This window comes from Macrobrachium rosenbergii, chromosome 48, assembly GCF_040412425.1.
Source record: "Macrobrachium rosenbergii isolate ZJJX-2024 chromosome 48, ASM4041242v1, whole genome shotgun sequence".
NCBI classification, from domain to species: Eukaryota; Metazoa; Arthropoda; class Malacostraca; order Decapoda; family Palaemonidae; genus Macrobrachium; species Macrobrachium rosenbergii.
In genome coordinates, this window is record NC_089788.1 from 65,039,960 (window position 1) to 65,057,719 (window position 17,760).

The 17,760-nt window shown below is 39.3% G+C and overlaps 1 long non-coding RNA gene across 1 annotated transcript in view; it reads right to left on the minus strand.

Moving 5' to 3' along the window:
* Positions 1-7,344: 7,344 nt before the first annotated feature.
* LOC136831477 (uncharacterized) overlaps positions 7,345-17,760 on the minus strand; it is a 32,645-nt gene continuing 22,229 nt past the window's right edge. The window contains exons 2-3 of the long non-coding RNA XR_010850898.1: positions 15,030-15,118; positions 7,345-8,556 (exon numbers count right to left, since the gene is read on the minus strand). This is a non-coding gene — a long non-coding RNA (uncharacterized lncRNA). The remainder of the gene's footprint in view (positions 8,557-15,029; positions 15,119-17,760) is intronic.

The window sequence follows — 17,760 nt, forward strand, 5'->3', positions numbered from 1 at the left end:
GGAAATAGAGCTTTCATTTGAGCTTTGGCTAGTGTATGTTCAAGACTTTAACCCTTAAGGGATGGGCTAATTGTATATCATGCAACACCCCAGACTGGGCAGACTTTAAGGTTGGCCAATTTAAGAAAAAACACTTCAATGGCAAGCGGAAGATATGCAAATGCACACTAAGAAAAAAATTCTAAAATATTTTCCTTACCTTCCATGGGAAGTTGAAAGTGACTATTTACAACTGTGTGTGGGCCCTCTTTCACAAAACTCTTAAATTTTACCAAGTTATAGTTTTTTCTAATAATTTATTTTAATTTATTTAGTAAAATTATAATTACAGCTCACACGATCATAACAGATAAATAAAATCGGTAACAAATTCTGAGCATATTTGTTGTAAAACATTTACGTAAATTTACTGAGATCAGGAAATGCAGTAACATTTTTTGGATTTATACAGGTTTTTTTTGCAAAATTACAATTACGACTGACGTCATATCGTAAATGATAAGAACTAAAACCTACAGTAATCAGAGTATATTTGAGCAAATAAATGAAAATGTCATAGGAGAGAAAGGAGTAAGACATTCCCCCGTCAAGGTAAGAACAATACTAAATTCCATGAGATGCCCACAACTGAGCTGAGCTGAATTCTTTAGTTGCCACAATTCATTTATGGGCCATTGAAGTATTGGAAACTCTTTCCTGCTTAATACAGCCAAATCGTATGGCGCATAATATTAATACTCCTCAGAGGGGATCTGTCCACCACCCAAAACCTGTTTTAGATCCTCTGAGTGGATCCATCCATTAAGGGTTAATGCAGTTCATGTAAAGGGAGCCTCTCAAGATATTTCTTTCTTGCTGTCATTTATTGGAGAGAGAACTACTTTGTAATTTAAGGGTCTCATTCCAAATATGGGGGTATCGCTGAGGAAGGACTAGTCCTGCAAAGTTTTTTTTTTTTTGGCATTAAAGAAAGATATTCTCACTTTTCAGGGTTTTCTTGTAGAAAAGTTTTGGCTTTATTTGCAGTGTTTATCACCACTGATCACTTCTAAGAGTTCTTTTCAGCTAAGCAGAGGTCTCATTTAGGGCATACTGTATTATGATTTTGGGAAGTTTTTGACCTGGCAAGAATCAAGCTTTGGTTCTTTCCTGTTACCTGAACATGGGTCAACAGGTGGTCTTATCAGATTTGATGTTGGTTTAAACTATCAGGGGAAGGAGGATCCAGATGCCTCAGCGTAGGTCTTGGCCGCAATCATGGGAGATCTAGAACTTCAAGAGTTTAACCAGTATTGGTGGAGGGCTGTTACGTATATAATCCCAAATTTTTAGCACTCGTAGCAATGTTATCAGGCAAACCATCTTCCCTTCTTCAAGTACTATATATATATGTATTTAGGTATGTACAGTATGTATATACATAATGCGTAAGTTTGTTTATACTTGTATGTACTTATGACATCATTGAATATTTTTTTTATCCAACTAGATGTTGTCATTGTTTATTCCATTTTACTCAGGAAAGACCGTTCTTTAGACAGAAGCAGGGAAGACTGGCTTTTCCTTGGGTTGTTCTGGATAGGATCAGTGTGCTATGGGACCAACCAACAAGAATAGTATTCTGCCTACAGAATGGTTCTTGAATTTTCAACTCTGTTGGTTTCTTTAGTCACTTGGAACAGAAAGTTACCAATATTTCATTTCCACTTACAGGCTTTCTGACTGATTTGGTGGGCATTTTCAGCAATATTAGTTGGTTATAAAACCTTACATCTCTCATTTTATGGTTGGAGGAGAGATACTTATTAAATTTAAAGAATCCAAGGAATATGGGATGTTCCTAGTGGTACCTTGGTGTCTTATGAGGAATGATCGTGGGTTCTATTGCCTCTAGTATTTTCCCTAGAACTCTTAATTAAGAAAGTTCAATAACTTCCACTTGCTAAAGTTTTCCAAGTTTCCACATGATTCAGATGTTCATGTGGACAACATAACCATCTAGTGCTTGGGTGAGGTTTGTCTGGTATGGACTGAGGATCTGTCCTAAAGTTGGCAAGAGGTTCAACTACTGATGTTTTCAGAGGCAGTGGTTAGTTTCTCTCTTCTGGAGTTGGGCTGGAGGTGTTTCCGGAGGATGCACGTCTATAGGCAACTTCACTAAGTTCTTAGTTTCATAGTTACTTGAAATATTGTCAGTTCCAGCTATTAAGAGTTTTTAGGTCTTTGTCTTACTATGTTATAGGTAATGCTGTACTAGACATTACTTACAACCTGGACCACAGGAGGTAAATTAGGTCAGTCTAATTAGGGGCCTGGTACACTGTTACTCTTTGGGAAACTTGGTGGATTTAGTTCTTGTGTCCAAGGCTGTTCCAGTGTTTAGTAAAAGCTCTGGAAGCGTTTAAACCCTCTCTAGGTATCCCTACAGAAGAGGGGTAGTTTAGAATTAAACATATTTTTATATTTTTTTTATTTTGGTGGTAAGTAGTTTAGAATGAAATATATTTATATTCTTTATTTTGGTGGTTTGTTTTGATAAAGTCCTTGTTCATGATGTTTTGGAATTCGAAGTGGTAGTTTACGATAGTATTATAAAGAAGTTATAGGTGTTTACAGATTTTGTTGAGTAAGTTTAATCTTTGTGCTTTTGTTTTTGTTCTTGATTGTACATTTTAGGGTAGGGGAAACTTGTTAATGTTTAGGTTGCAACTTAAAAACAGTTTATCAGATTTTTTTTTAAATAGTCATTATATGGGATTTACAGCACTTTGTGATGGTCTAGTTTTGGATTAAGAAAAAGTTTGGTTTCACAGTGAAGCATAGTATACTGACAATGTTATTTTTGTGATAGTCTGGTGTTCAAATGTAATTTAGTGTCAGTGGAGTTTTTCTGATGTTAGGTGATGACACTGAATTTAACACCCAACAGTGTTTGAGACAATGAGTTTGGTTTCAGGAGTTTGTGACTGTCCTGTCTGGTACATATTGAAAAATTACCTAAGGACATGGAATTTAATCGTTCGTAAGTTAGTTAGTGATAATGGAATTTGGCTGCTGAGTTTGATGTGTTAATTTTTTATTATGAATTCTCCAGGCCTTCCTCTAAATAATTTGGGTTTGTTATGTTAGTACACAGTGATAGAGTTTGATTTGTAATTAGTTATACAAAATCTCAATATTAATTTACAGAGTAGGATTTGACTGTTGTTGTTTGAATGAGTGGGATTCAGGAAGTCTTTGGTCTTACCAGAGATTTGGGCTTAGAAAGCATGTAAGTATATGGTGGTGATATTGGTTTTTGAAAGTGTTTATGGTAGTTCTCATTGTAGGAAATCTGAAACCTTTGCTTTTGTATGTTTAGATGTATTTGTGGTATAGGAAAGCATGGTAAGTTGTGGAACAGTATGAGAAAGACTTCATGGAACTTAGCCAATAGAAAGTCTGGTTTTTATATTTTTGCCTTCAGGTGATGTGTTGGTTTGTATTAGTTTTACATATAGAAAGTATACGAGTACTAGTATGTGAGGTTCAAGAAAGGTCAGAAGTGAGACTGATTCTTTATTGTTCACGACAGGTACTTATAATGTGAAAAGCGGACAGAAGGGTAGCCATGCATTCCAGTTTTCATTGGTGCAGCGTGCCATCAAAGCTGCTTTAAGTGAGCGGTGGGCTCTATCGATCATGCCACTTGCTGCGGGGTTGTGCAGCTTCGTGCCCATCAGATGTCCCAGGAGGACCCAGAGTTCTGAGAGGAAGGCAGGGCCCCTGTCTGTGGTGATGCTGTCAGGCACTCCGAAGCGGCTGATCCAGCTGGAGAGAAGGGCCTCTGCGCACGACGTTGTGGATGCCTCCTCCTTCTGGGGAATGCTTCGGGCCAATGGGTGGAGAGGTCTATAATAGTCAGGAGGTATCTTGCTCCTCCGGACTGCGGAAGGGGGCTGACGACGTCGATGTGGATATGGCCGAGGTGCCAACGTGGTTGGGGAAATTCGCCAATGCCCGATTCCTCGTGGCGAGATGTTTTGCTCACCTTGCACACTACAGTATGCAGTTCCTTGCCTAACGACGTACGTCCTTGTTGATACTGTGCCAGGTGAACTTGTTGGTCATAAGGCATGCTGTTGTGCGCCCTGAAGGATGGGAGAGACCATGTATCATGTTGAATGCCTGCTTTCTCCTCCAAGCTGGCACAATGGGGCGAGGGCGGCCTGTGCTGGTGTCACAGAGGAGCGTTGTTCTGGAGTTTCCTAAGGGCACGTCTTCCCACTTCAGTGACGTTCTATAGGCTGCCGTCTCAGGGTCCACTGCTGAGATGGTCCACTGCTTGCTCCTTCGCCAAGTCTCCATAGTCAGTGCTGAGTTGGAGGGAGTTTATTTCTACTCTCGACAGGGCGCCAGCTACTGGGTTTTTTCTCCTAGGGACGTATTTGATGGTGCAGCCAAATTCTGAGATGGCAGTTAGGTGCTGCTGCTGTCTTGCCGACCATGCGTCTCCTTGCTTTGCGAAGGTGTGTACCAGGGGTTTGTGGTCTGTCAGGATGGTGAATTCGGTGCCCTCCAGCAGGTACTTAAAGTGCCTTATGCCCTGGTAGATAGCCAGCAGTTCCCTGTTGAAGGTGCTTTAGTGGGTTTCGGCTGGTAAGAACTTGGGGCTGAAGAAGGCCCAGGGCTGAGGGTTGCTGTTCACCACCTGCTTCAGTACTGCACCGCAGGTGATGTTGCTGGCATCCGATGTTAACCTGAGGGCAGCGCAGGGTTGGGGTGTGTCAAGAGTCGCGGCACTGGCAAGGGCTGCCTTCGTTTCACCGAATGCCTTCTGCTGTGGAGTGTCCCAGGTCAACGCTTTTGGCTTTCCTTTCAGGACCGATGTTAGCGGGACATGATTCGGGTGATGATGATGAACCGTCTGTAGTAAATTATTTCCAGACACTCCTGCAGGGCCTTGAGGTTCTTGGAACTTCCCTATGGCCTTCACTTAGATGCCGTTGGACGTACTCCTGCAGGTGAGATTTCGTGCCTGAGGAAATCTATTTTTTCCTTCCGAAGATGCACTTATTGAACCTCGCCACCAGGGCGCTCTCCTGTAGACTTTTTAGGACTGTCTGGACGTGTTCCTCGGGCGACTTGAAGATCAGGATGTCATCGATGTAGCAGACGCAGAAGGGCAGGTCTCCCAAAATGACGTCCATCAGTCACTGGAATGGGACACCTGCGTTTCTGGGACCGAAGGTTGAATAGAAGAATGTATAGATCCTGAAGGGCGTTATTATTGCGGTCTTTGGGACGTCGTCGGTGTGTACAGGGACTAGGAAATATGATTTGAGCATGTCCATTTTGGAGAAGATCTTTGCCCCATGGAGTGCGCTCGTCAGGTCCTGCATGTTTGGGAGGGGGTAGTGGTCTGGTGTGGTGACTATGGTCAGGCAGTGGTAATCTCCACGAGCCATCCGCCTTCTTTACCGTGTGGAGGGGTGATGCCCACCAGCTTGATGCTTTTTTGCAGACGACCATTTGTTCTATCTCTGCAAAGGCCCGTTTGGCGTCTTGTAGCTTGTGGGGACAGGCACCGTTGTAGTGATGTGATGGAATATGCTGTGCTTTGCTGAAGCCCCCGGTGACTGTCTTAGCTCCAGTTTAAACATGTCCGGAAACTCCAGTAGGGGGGACGTGTAACTGCTGGAGGCTGTGGAGCAGATGGCAGGCATCCCCGGTCCTTTGACAAGCTGGCGGGAGTCGCAGGTTCCTGTGTCCAGTAGTTCTTCCCTTCCGATGTCGACGAGAAGTCCATGGTATCCTAGGAAATCTGCGCCCAGCAGCGGGAATTAACATCCGCGACGACAAAGGGCCAGTGGTATCTGTGGCCCAGGATGGAGATGATCCGTGCTTTTCTGCCGTATGTGTGGATGGGTGTCCCCTTTGCTGTGATGAGGGTGTTTGTTGATTCAGGTTTCTTCTTAATCTTCCTTCGTCGGCAGTAAGACAGATTGCATTGTCCCCATGTCTACCAGCGGGCAGTGTGTGGAGATTTCATTTTTGATGAAAAAACCTGCTGGCCAGGGGGAGATTGGTTTCGTGGCCACTGCTGTTACTTGTAGCCGCTGACATCGTTTTTTTGGAAAGGAACATGTGTTTGCAGTACTTTGCTTTGCCACCCCACCGAATTTCTTGTGGTAGAAGCACCACAGTGCAAATGATTTCCCTCTGTTCTCTTTTGGCTACTTTTTTAAAACGACATCGATTTTTCTGTCGTTGTTGTTGCTGCTCCCTGTCAGGCTACAGGCTTCCAGGGTGGCGGCGTGTGACGAGGCCTTGGTGGCCTCAGTTCCGTCTGGGTGATGTCTATTAATGTCCCGTTGTCGAGGGCATAGCCATCCCTTATCTGGCTCCTTACTTCCTGCGGGAGGCGTTGAAGAAAGATTGCCCTTGCGAGGTCGATTTTCCTTATCCTCCGGTTCTTGTCTCACCCTGGTAATGTATGAGCCCCTGCAGTTCGTCCCAGGCCTCTCTGGGTGATGCTTCTCCGAGGGGCTGGGATGCCAGGTCGAGTGTGTGCTGTGCTCTTTCCGTTACGGGCATTGAGTAGGTCTTCTGCCATCTTTATTGCTCACGCAGGAAAATGCGCCGTGTCGAGTCCATTAATGGTGCCGATTGTAGTGCCAAAACATTCCCTTTGGTGGGTACGCCGTGTTTAGTCCCATAAAGGCTCTCTAGACGGTAGGCTGCCGCCGTAGTTAGTCCGTTAATGGCTGGGCCAAAACTGTGCTACCTGTCGCTTCCTGGGACACCAGTGTGAGGTTCAAGAAAGGTCAGAAGTGAGACCGATTCTTTTTTGGTCATGACAGGTACTTATAATGCAAAAAGCGGATGGAAAGGTAGCAGGCGACCTGCAGCCCCCCACTGCGTCCATACAGAATTGTGTTTGCTGAAAGACATAAAATGACATACAGAGCATTACAGAAAATGTACAAAGATATATATATCAGCGAACAGGCTGTAGAATGATACTGTTTGATTCTTAATGTATCTCATATTATATGTAACAAGTGACAAATACGACATGTAGAGCGAAACGCAAGGAACGGAGAGGCAGCTTGACGCCCTTACACTCAAATCATTTACTCCTATCTCTTTAAAAAATGGACTGCCTGCTACCATTTCTGTGTATACCCTAAATACTTTCATATAGGCCATGCTTACATATTGCCGTCATTTAAAATGTAGCACTTCTGAAGGCGAAGGAATTTGTGAGACTATTGGTGAACTGGGATCTGAAGTAGGCAACCTTCAGGTCTGTTGTCAACATGGTTTTGTCTGATGGCAGCTAGAACCGTACGAGGAGAGACTATTGGTGAACTGGGATCTGAAGTAGGCAACCTTCAGGTCTGTTGTCAACATGGTTTTGTCTGATGGCAGCTAGAACCGTACGAGGAGTTTCCATTTTGAAACGGGGTTTCTCTGAGGAAAATAGTCGGAGCTGATAGGTCTGTAACTGGTCTCCAGGCACCCAATGCCGTCTTTACCAAGACGACTCACCTGTAGAAATCCATGGAACAATCCTTCATTACTTCCACAGCTCCCTTCTCCATCTCCCAATGTAAAGGAAAAATACAAATTGATAAAAAATTATTTGATTTTGCTTAAATACCTTTACTTTGAATCAGAGTCATCTGTGACTTTTGTTGTACCATTGAACCTGGTAGTATTTTGTATGTCTGTTTGAGTGACTTACAACCATTGCAGAGAGGAATTCTTCGCAAGCAAATATTTATCAAACATTACAGTGAAGCAGTCAAGTATGGCAGATCAAACATTTGATTTGTTTTTAAGAATTTAGGTTGTTAATTCAAGCATTAAGGACCTTTCGGGCATGCTGCTCTTAGAGAGGGATATTTTTATCCGAGTTTTACCACACAAAAGTAAAGCTTATTGGGTTTAATGAACGAACAGTTATATAGAAATATGAGCTAGATTACATGTAAAGAAGAGAGAGAAGCCTAACTCGGTTTTACCACGCCATACTAGAATGAAATAATTTCGAGAAATAAGAGCTAAACAAGTGTAAGAACGAGAAATTGCATTAAAGAGAGAGATCATAGCACTCTGAGTTATACCACACTACTGCACTAGAAAAATTAGAAATATGAGCAAATAAAATTCAAGAGAATAATTACGTAGAAACAAGCCATACTACATACGGAGAGAGATTGAAACTTGCGAGCAAACCACGTTTCAAAACTACATTGAACTTTTTTGTCTAGTCTTGGCAACAAACGCAGAAGCTGATATTTCCATAAAGACAACCATTCCTTACTGCTAGCACCTGCAACACACGACGAATTTCTTAAGCCAACAAGGAGGGAAGAAAGTATTCCTCGAATTGTAACGTTAGAAATTTTCTATCCAATTTATAAAAAGCAGTTATTGATGCAAGGGGTGAATGAAGGCGTGCAATGGCCGATGTCAAAGAAACCAGGCAGAATTACACTTCATTGTTCCATCATCATCTATTGGTGTTTCAGACTACACTGTAGGCACGGTTTTCGTTACAGCAGCAGCCTGCAGGAGAGAAAGAAAAGATTAATTTTCTAAAATAAAGAAAAACAAACTAGTGGTTTCGTACGTATGATCATGTGAACCCATCCTTGAACTACATGAACTATACAAATTACTGTAATAGTTGTCCAACAGCACTGGACAACTATTACCAAAAACATGTCTGCTAATGGTAATATGCACCCGTCCCTCTTAATATAGAAAGAAGTCTTGGCAGAGGAAGTTTGAAGTATATTTACCCAGCAGGTGCAACCTGGGCCGTGCAAAGTGCAGGTCATATAGCTATTAAAGAGAGAGAGAAGCTTTTTAGCAATGAGGAGGTTTTCTGATGCGGTGTCCACGTGATCATAACTGCTGTCACAATGCAAAAACTTTAGAATTCTGGAAACTCCAAGTTTCTTTAAATATGTAGTGTTTCAATGCAACAGCTTTAACTAGACAAAAGAAGTGCCCCCGAAATTGTAGGGCAGTTTCAGATTTGCAAATAGTAGTAAGAACGGAAGGTTAAAAGGAAGAAACAAAGAAGCAAGAACAGTGTTAGAATGAATCATTCATAACTTTTTAGAATCTCATTTGTTATTCCGGTTTCTATAGCTAATAGCATTGCAAAAATACTGCTACCGTAGCTTTCTGCAAAACGTTAGGTAATTGGAAAAATTTGCATAGCTGTGATCTCTAAATGCAGAGTTGATCAAACGTGATTCCTTTGTTCACATTGTATACCACAACTAAGGTAATATTAGATAGTTAAAATTTTCATGATTTCTATTTACCGTCAGTTTAATTAGTTCTCAGCGCTTTGTTGTGCTCAGAAATAACGATGGTATATCCTACTAAATGCCACTTCTAGCTAAATGAAGATTAAGACTTCATGAGTGCTGAGCAAAAACCTGGAATACTTTAAGTCCTTGTACAACCAAATCAATGTACAGCTTGATATTACAAATATCTTTATATATTAAAATTAAATTTACAACAATAACAGCTGAATTTTGATGTAATTATACTACTGAAAATCAATGGGAACTATATGAGAGTAAACAAATTTAACTTATAGTAGTACCGTAACTTCAAAAATACCTCCATATGCCAAGACAATGCTACTCACGGAATTTTAAGATTTACAAAACCTGTTAGTCAGGAATGAACATGAATTTTTCAAATAGTTTACCCGAACACAACACAAGCATAGAGGGTTAGTACCGTCAGTGCACCTCTTGCGGTGCACTGTAGGCATTACTTAAGGTTCTTTACAGCGTGCCTTCGTCCCCTAGCTCTAACCCCTTAGTATCTTTTACTGTACTTCCTTTCATACTCATTTCCTTTCATCTTACTTTCCACCCTCTCCTAATGATTGAATTCATAGTGCAGCTACGTGGTTTTCCTCTTGTTATATCTTTCAAAACATTTACTGTCAATTTCTGTTTCAGCGCTGTATGACCTCATAGGTCCCAATGCTTGGCATTTGGCCTAAATTCTATATTCAATTCATTAAGCACATAAGGATACCCATTTTAAAATGTAACTACATACATTTTCCACAATGATTTAATTCCCAAGACGACAGTTCTGTTAAGATTTAATTTTTGATAACTTAAAAAGATTTTACTGGTGCCTAAAATGACCTATCTCAAATGGCCTCCTGCTTATATCACTTAGTACGAAGTCATTCTTAGGACAAGTCTACCCATAACAAAAATTCTTGACCACCAAATATCTCTACTTTCCATCCCTTCAGCTTCTTTAACAGAACCTTACTTGTAATTCACACCATTCATAGAAAATCGGTCCCTTCCTAATAACTTACAAGGCAAGAGGTACCAGTGACTTGCTTAATTATATAAAGTTAAATGAGCCCTACCCTAATTGATAAGAAGACGACTAAGAAATGCTTTTTCCCTTTTATAACAAATCCGGGAAAATATCGCGTACTCAGCTGAAAAAGTAATGAGTGGTTCTCAAGATGCTCTTTCTATAAAGTTTGCCTATCAATGTAACGTTAAGATGAATGATCCCTTCTCATCACCGAGTTTGCTTATTCAGTCACATCCCAAAAATAACGTTGACAAACTCCCCTGACAGGACACACTTGAGTTTACTTATTCATAGACTTAAGATACCATTGTTAACAACACAAAACCACCTTTATAGTAGCAGCATTTTGAATAAAGTGTACGTATAACTTTTCGTATCTAATATATTCTTCATAATTTACGTCATGTAATTTTCATGAGTTACCCACTAATGTTCATAACTTTATTCACCCAATACACTTTACAAATTATCCTTGAAGCAATCAATTTAATTTGAGCAATGACATTTATTTCCCCGAAATACCATTTTTAGTAATGAGTATGAGTTTTCCTATTTAATCCTTTATCCACAGTACAATTATGATATTAAACTCATCTCAAAGTGACATTTTGGAACCCTCACATGCTAGCAGTCTTGAAATATGGAGGTACCATGAAAATCATACTCTTTAGACACTCAACTATACCTACGGCATTAACTTCAATGTGTAATGTAAAGAAAGGTGCATTATTGTCCTGGCAAGCTTCATACAAGTTCAATAGATTTTAAACGCTTAAAAATGTCGTTTCCAATCTGTTGTCAGATTTGAAGTGAAAATTAATAAATCAATTTTAAAATATATATGTCATAGAATGCAAAAATGTAAACAGTTCCTCCAGAGTTCTCTCTCCTGTATTAAGCAAAACATTTAAGAAACCCATCTGTAAGTAAACTTAAAGCACCAATGCTTGCGCAATATTCCAATGATGCAAGACCTATTACTTATTAAGAATTTAAATCTATAGGAACTTATATCAAATTAAGTAACTGAAAAACCATGATTTAGGGTTACCATTGTACAAAACGATTTATTTTTAAGGCCCAACCATCAAGGAGGCCAGTTCAGTTATCCGTAAAAAAAAAAAGGGGCCGGGTGGGTAGGGGAATCATTAATTGTACGCCAGCTGAAAATAGTAGGCTACCTATTCTATGAAGGTTAATATAAGAATGAACTATTAATCTGGCGTAAACGAGATGGGGTCTTTCGGTCATAAGTCATTTAGACCGTAAGCACGTTTAGGCTGCGTCCACACGATCGAGCTTTGCTCGGTGTGACGTCAGAAGCGGTCAAAGGCTGACTTTGCCAACTGTTTCTCCGCTTCTGACGTTACATCGGACAAAGTTCGTCGAACAAAGCTTGATCGTGTGGGCACAGCCCAAAATGCAAAACGGGCGCCGTGTTTAGCAGTCCCTTGTGGATGTACGTAAAACAAAATAATGACGGTAAATACCATAAACAAAGTCTTACGTTGTTTTGGGTGCTAAAGCCTAAATGACTTGAGGCAAGACCACCGAGTGGTCTCGCTTGAGGCAGAAACGAAAAGGACCAGCGTTAACAGTGATCTACCTGATATTACATATCGAAACTAAGTTACAGGTGAATATATATTAAAAAAAGTCAGCTACCTGATAAGTGACATTAAATTAAGTAACAAGAGTTTATCCTTAAACGTGTTGTACTCTGGATATAAAAGTTAAAAAATGTAGCCGTGACTACCTAATAGCTGATATTGCACTGATAAATTTAGGTTTATTATGCACCCTGAAACACCTTGAGCTAACTGATACTAAATGAGAATTATACGTAAAAAACTACATATCCTGAAATGCACTAAGCTGCGTACTTGATAACAGATATTAACTCTGCTATGAAAAACGAAAACTATATATAGTACCCGGAAACATCTGTATTAAACTTATATCTTAGGCATCAAAAAATAATCTTGAAACAGTGTTATGATAATTGATATTTAAGCATTATGAATGTAATGTAAAAAAAAGTATCCTGAAGGATGTCAAACAGAGCTAATAATGAACGGATAAGGAAATTGAATAATTTATGTATCCAGAACATTGAGCTACTTGTATTTGATATAAAGCGGATACTAAATATGTGAAAGCAAACTATCTCCTGAGACATGCTAAACTAATTGACACCTATAAAGCTAAGAAATTTAAATTCAAACCTTGTACAGTACTGTTTATCATAAAAAAAAACAGCAACCTGAAATGTACTAAAGTACTTTATTACATATTAAATAATGAATCTTGCATAAAAGACCCAGGTATCCTGAAGTATACCGAGATGTCTCAGAGCCTTTGTTTAACTAATAAGAAAAAGTCTATATATCTCCTGCAACTCTGAGCTACTTTACTACTGATAGGAAAATAGGGAAATTCAAGTGGAAAATAAACTGTTTATCCTAAAATATACAAAGTTGAATGACGGCCGAAATTAGTGATCGGAAAGCCTAGTAAAACACATTGAAAAAAGCAACATATGGATCTATAGGTTGTTTAATTTTCAACTTCAGAAATGCGTAATATGTAATATTTAACAAGATTTTCAAGTCTGAGAGGAAACTCTGTATTCTGAATAATACTGAGCTACCCGATGGCTAACATTAAATTGAGAAGGAATAAATGACAAATGGTTACCGAAATAAGAAATCAGTAGAGACTACTCTAGATCCTACTCAGCTATGGGTCAGTAGGCGCTGTTATAACCCTGGCAATTTAACAATGGCACAATACTGTAAACTTAATCGTATCTTAGTCTGAATAGTCAAATGAAGAAAGATTATCTCTCTCTATACCAGAGTTTGACTACTTCTAACATTTAATGGGATAATTTTTCTACATTTCTATCATCTGCAACACATTTTTTTTTAATATCCACTACACTCATACTACAACAATTTGATAAATATAAATGTAGCTGTCCATTGAAGTCTATGTTCTGCTTTCATGGCAAATACTTATGAGACTGGTATTTTCTGTGGTGCATCACTATATTGTGATCGAAAATGAGTAAAAAAGGCCACAATAATGTAATTGATAAAGGGAGGAGCTAAAACTATATAATAGAAGTAGTCAAGTAGGCCATAGAAGGGTAGTGGAGGGGGCTTTGGTAAATATTTGCAAAGCAGTAGATGGCAATATAGAGGACATACATACAGACAGGCTAGTCTGTCGTTCCATAAATTGAAATTTCAGGCAGTTTCTCGAGGCCCCTGATACTCTCTCTCCCTCATCTCTCCCCGCACAGGTTGTCGAAGTGCAGTTGTCGCAGAAACAAGCAAACAACAGGCACCGATGCTGAAAGTCGTTCTCCACCCACGAACCACCTAGTCACCAGTGGCGAGCACCGTAGTCGTACGCTCGAGCGACAGCCGTTAAGATCACAACGGTTGGCCCACAGAGACGGAGAAACAGCCATTACATAACTGCTAAGTCCACACCGAAAGAGTGTTCGATGTTTTCCTGGATCGACTGTTACGAAAATTCATTTCAACACGTCTTTTTGAGAAAAACGACTATTTTTATTAAGTTGACCGAAGAGGACCGTTGCTCAAACGGTCGGAAGCTCCCTGGATTTTATCCCTTTTTGTATTTTTTGTATCTTGAAAAATACAGTTTATCAATTACATTATTGTGGCTTTTTTTACTCGAGACTGGTATATATTCAACTTGTCTCACATTTTTTGCAAGCTGTAAAGGTAGACGTTTTCTTGAAGAGATGAGGAAGAAGTTAATGACATCGTGTGGCATTGAGATCTTTTGAATTACGATATATTCAGATAGAATTAGATATAACCAAGTCCCCAGCATTCTGTACCCAGGATCCATCATTAAGGGGGCCACAGATGGGCGAGGCTATTTTTAAAGTAGCATTTCATATCATTTTACTTAATATGGGCGTAGTAAATAAAATATTTAAACATTGGACTGCTATGCAACATCTACTAGAAAAAAAAGTGTCAGGCTTCTTAGTTTAAGTTCCAAATACCAAAATACAATAAACAGTTCTGTATCTGAATTAAATATATTATTGCTACTTAGGCCTGGTCTTAACATTTAAAACATTTACAAGACTATTTCAACATTTTCACGCAACCTGTTAAAACCTTTTAGAACCAGAACTGTCCTACCTCTGTCTAATGTTCTTATGTAGTCCATTTACTCTGCTAGTTGGCTCGCTGATTGAATTTCTAACGGTACTCATAAAAAACCAAACCATTTGATATAACACACCTGAACTGACCCATAATCACTGGGGAAATGACAGAAAATTAAACAAGTTTTGCAGAGCTAATATTTCAGTACCAAGATTCTGTACATAAAAGTTACGGTTACCACAAGAGACCTACTTGGATTACAAAATTTTCCCATTTCATTAAATTAATTTTATTACAGGAATATTCTAAGAGCCATTGCAACCGGCAACACACAAACCTCGTTTCACTATTTTCATGCTGTCCCAAAACTGCTTTCCAAAACTTTTAACTGTATTCTTCCGAGTTTATGTGAAACAATAGTTCTGGTTCGTGTAACAACTGTTTCTATCCCACCCAAATCATTTATTCCCCAGATGCCTCGTTTCAGGTTCATTAAATTCTTACCTTTGTTGAAGTGCTACACAACTTCTTTGATTATTTATTTCAAAATTGGCCAAGTATTTGTTCAAGAACTTGCTAGCAGTTCATATCACCTGAAACGACAAGAAACAAGCTATTTAAATAACGGAAAACGAGGTCTTTCTGCTTACGAGAGTTCAAAATAAAGTTGCCTAAAACCAGACCCTAATTGTTCCACGTGTCTTATTAATAAAAGGGGCATATATGAGGTCTAGCTCTACGTTGGGCGAGTCGGTAGAGCTGTGGACTGACACTCGCCAGGCCCGAGTTCGAGTTCCCGGCCGGCTGATGAAGAGTTAGAGGAATTATTTCTGGTGATAGAAATTCATTTCTCGTCATAATGTGGTTCGGATTCCACAATAAGCTGTAGGTCCCGTTGCTAAGTAACCGATTGGTTCTTAGCCACGTAATATAAGTCTAATCCTTCGGACCAGCCCTAGGAGAGCTGTTAATCAGCTCAGTGGTCTGGTAAAACTAAGGTACACTTAACTTTTTCTTCCACTACAGAAATCTGTAGTGATTAATCAAACACCTTTCTGAAATTCTATGAAGTCTTCATAAAATGAGACATGATTAGTTAATCTCACCAACTTAGAGACCAAAGTTCAATCCTATTGGGGAAAATCATCGGTGGCGTTGTTTCTTGAAAAATTTTATTGTACCACTGTTGATGTAAGCAATTAACTGAGCAATCAGTAGTTATTCAGCTATTGAAGTTTTTCAACCAGGGTAGGAAAAAGCAGGGGACTAGCATTCATATTCCAAAATAACGTCCTCTGAAGTCACCATCTCGATGTGGAAAAAAATTTGACTAAAGTCTAGCTATGACCTTTTTAAAACCTTCAGCTTTTCATGCATCAAGGACTAAGTTCTTAAAAAATTTCTGCATAAATTATATGCTTTCCTAGTACATTCACCAAATGTAGTTAATGATTACTTCAGCAAACCATCTTCTACAGAACAGAGCTAACGGACTTCGGTTACCAGACTTCACTACATTTTAGGTACATCTGAGCAAAAGTAAAAAAAAAAAAAAAGCTCGTACATTAACAGAAAAAATCCAGTAAGCAAACTGGACAGCAAATCCTGAGAAGAACACAACCGACTTCCCTTTTAAGTTTTCAAGTGGTTTTTTTGTTGTCACGGTAACTGAATCATCATGGTCCGCTATACCTTTCTTCCATTCGAACATTTAACTTGTGTTTGTCTGCCGCATATTGAACCTGCACTTCACACAGGGCTTACTTGCACGAGTGCAAGGCTGCTTTACCCTGCGTCTGAACCAAAATTACCTTAAATCCATGTTGATTATCCTGAACTTTCTAAAGAAACATCAAGTGTTTATATATACATACATGCATGCATACACACGATTATATCATTATATATATATATATATATATATATATATATATATATATATATATATATATATATATATATATATATATAGAGAGAGAGAGAGAGAGAGAGAGAGAGAGAGAGAGAGAGAGAGAGAGAGAGAGAGACGACTTACAGCTGTGATCACGAGCCGTTGCTTACATTGGATGTATTCAAGATTTAAACAAAAATAAAAAAACGCATCGCTAAGACGATGGAATGGTGCTTCTGATGGTGGTCGTTGAGGGAATGCTTTCTGTGCAATTAATATAATACTAGGTGGATTTCATGTGGGATTTTATTAAGGGAAGGGATGTTGGTGGCAGAAGTGTTTTGGGAATAGCAAATGTTGGCAAGACAATGAAATTGGAATTTAAGGCGATTTGATTTGGCGTCGGTGCCCTTCTTACCCGGAATAGGGCCAATCTCTCGCTAATGTAAAGCTCCAAGACATTTTCTTTCGTAGAGCGGCATAACCGAGTGGTAATACTTCTTTACCAGTAAGAATATGTAGACAATAAATACTGAACGTACTGTGAGCCTGAAATTGGAAATAATATAGTATGTCGTCCAAATTGATTGAAATGAAAAGCAAAGAAGGACTTGCAGCAGCGATCGGGAACAGCCGTCTTTGTTTCCATTGGCGTTGCCATTCAAGATGAATAGAAGAAAAACAAAATCGCATCGCCAAGACGATGGAAAGGCACTTGAGATGGTGATCGTTGATGAAATGCTTCCTTTTGCAGTTTCATAAAAATGTCCATTTACATGCCGTAGATTTCTAAATTGATAATTGAGAGTGTGTAGAGGCAGTCTGGTGACCACCCACAGTAGTATGTTGCATCGAATTCGAAATAAAATAATAACTGTCCCAGGTAAATAGCTCATTTCTATTTTATTCTCGTATATCATTTTAACTTTAAACAAACTGCTGTTCCTCCAATTATAAGGTTTGACCAGCCTTATTAGGCTGCGTTTAGGATGTTCAAAAGTTAGAAAACCATCTGGTACAAGCCTAGCCTGTATAGTTTGAGAAGCAACAAACATTAAGCCAAAAGACACTATCTTGGCTGCCATTTTTCCCAACACTTAGACCAGATTAGTCTAGAAATACTGTACCAATTCTATAATGATAGTTCATTTCCTAAATTCTAGAATATTATGGCCTGCACAAGCACGTCTCTGTAGAAGTTGAGACTAGCTCCTAGTGTGGGCTCGATGAATGGTTATACATAACCTTGGTTTGTAGGACTATTTGCTTGAATATATTTTGGTTAGTTTGGTTTTAATTTCAACGAATAGTTGATACCAGATTCCTCTATACGGTAATCATCGT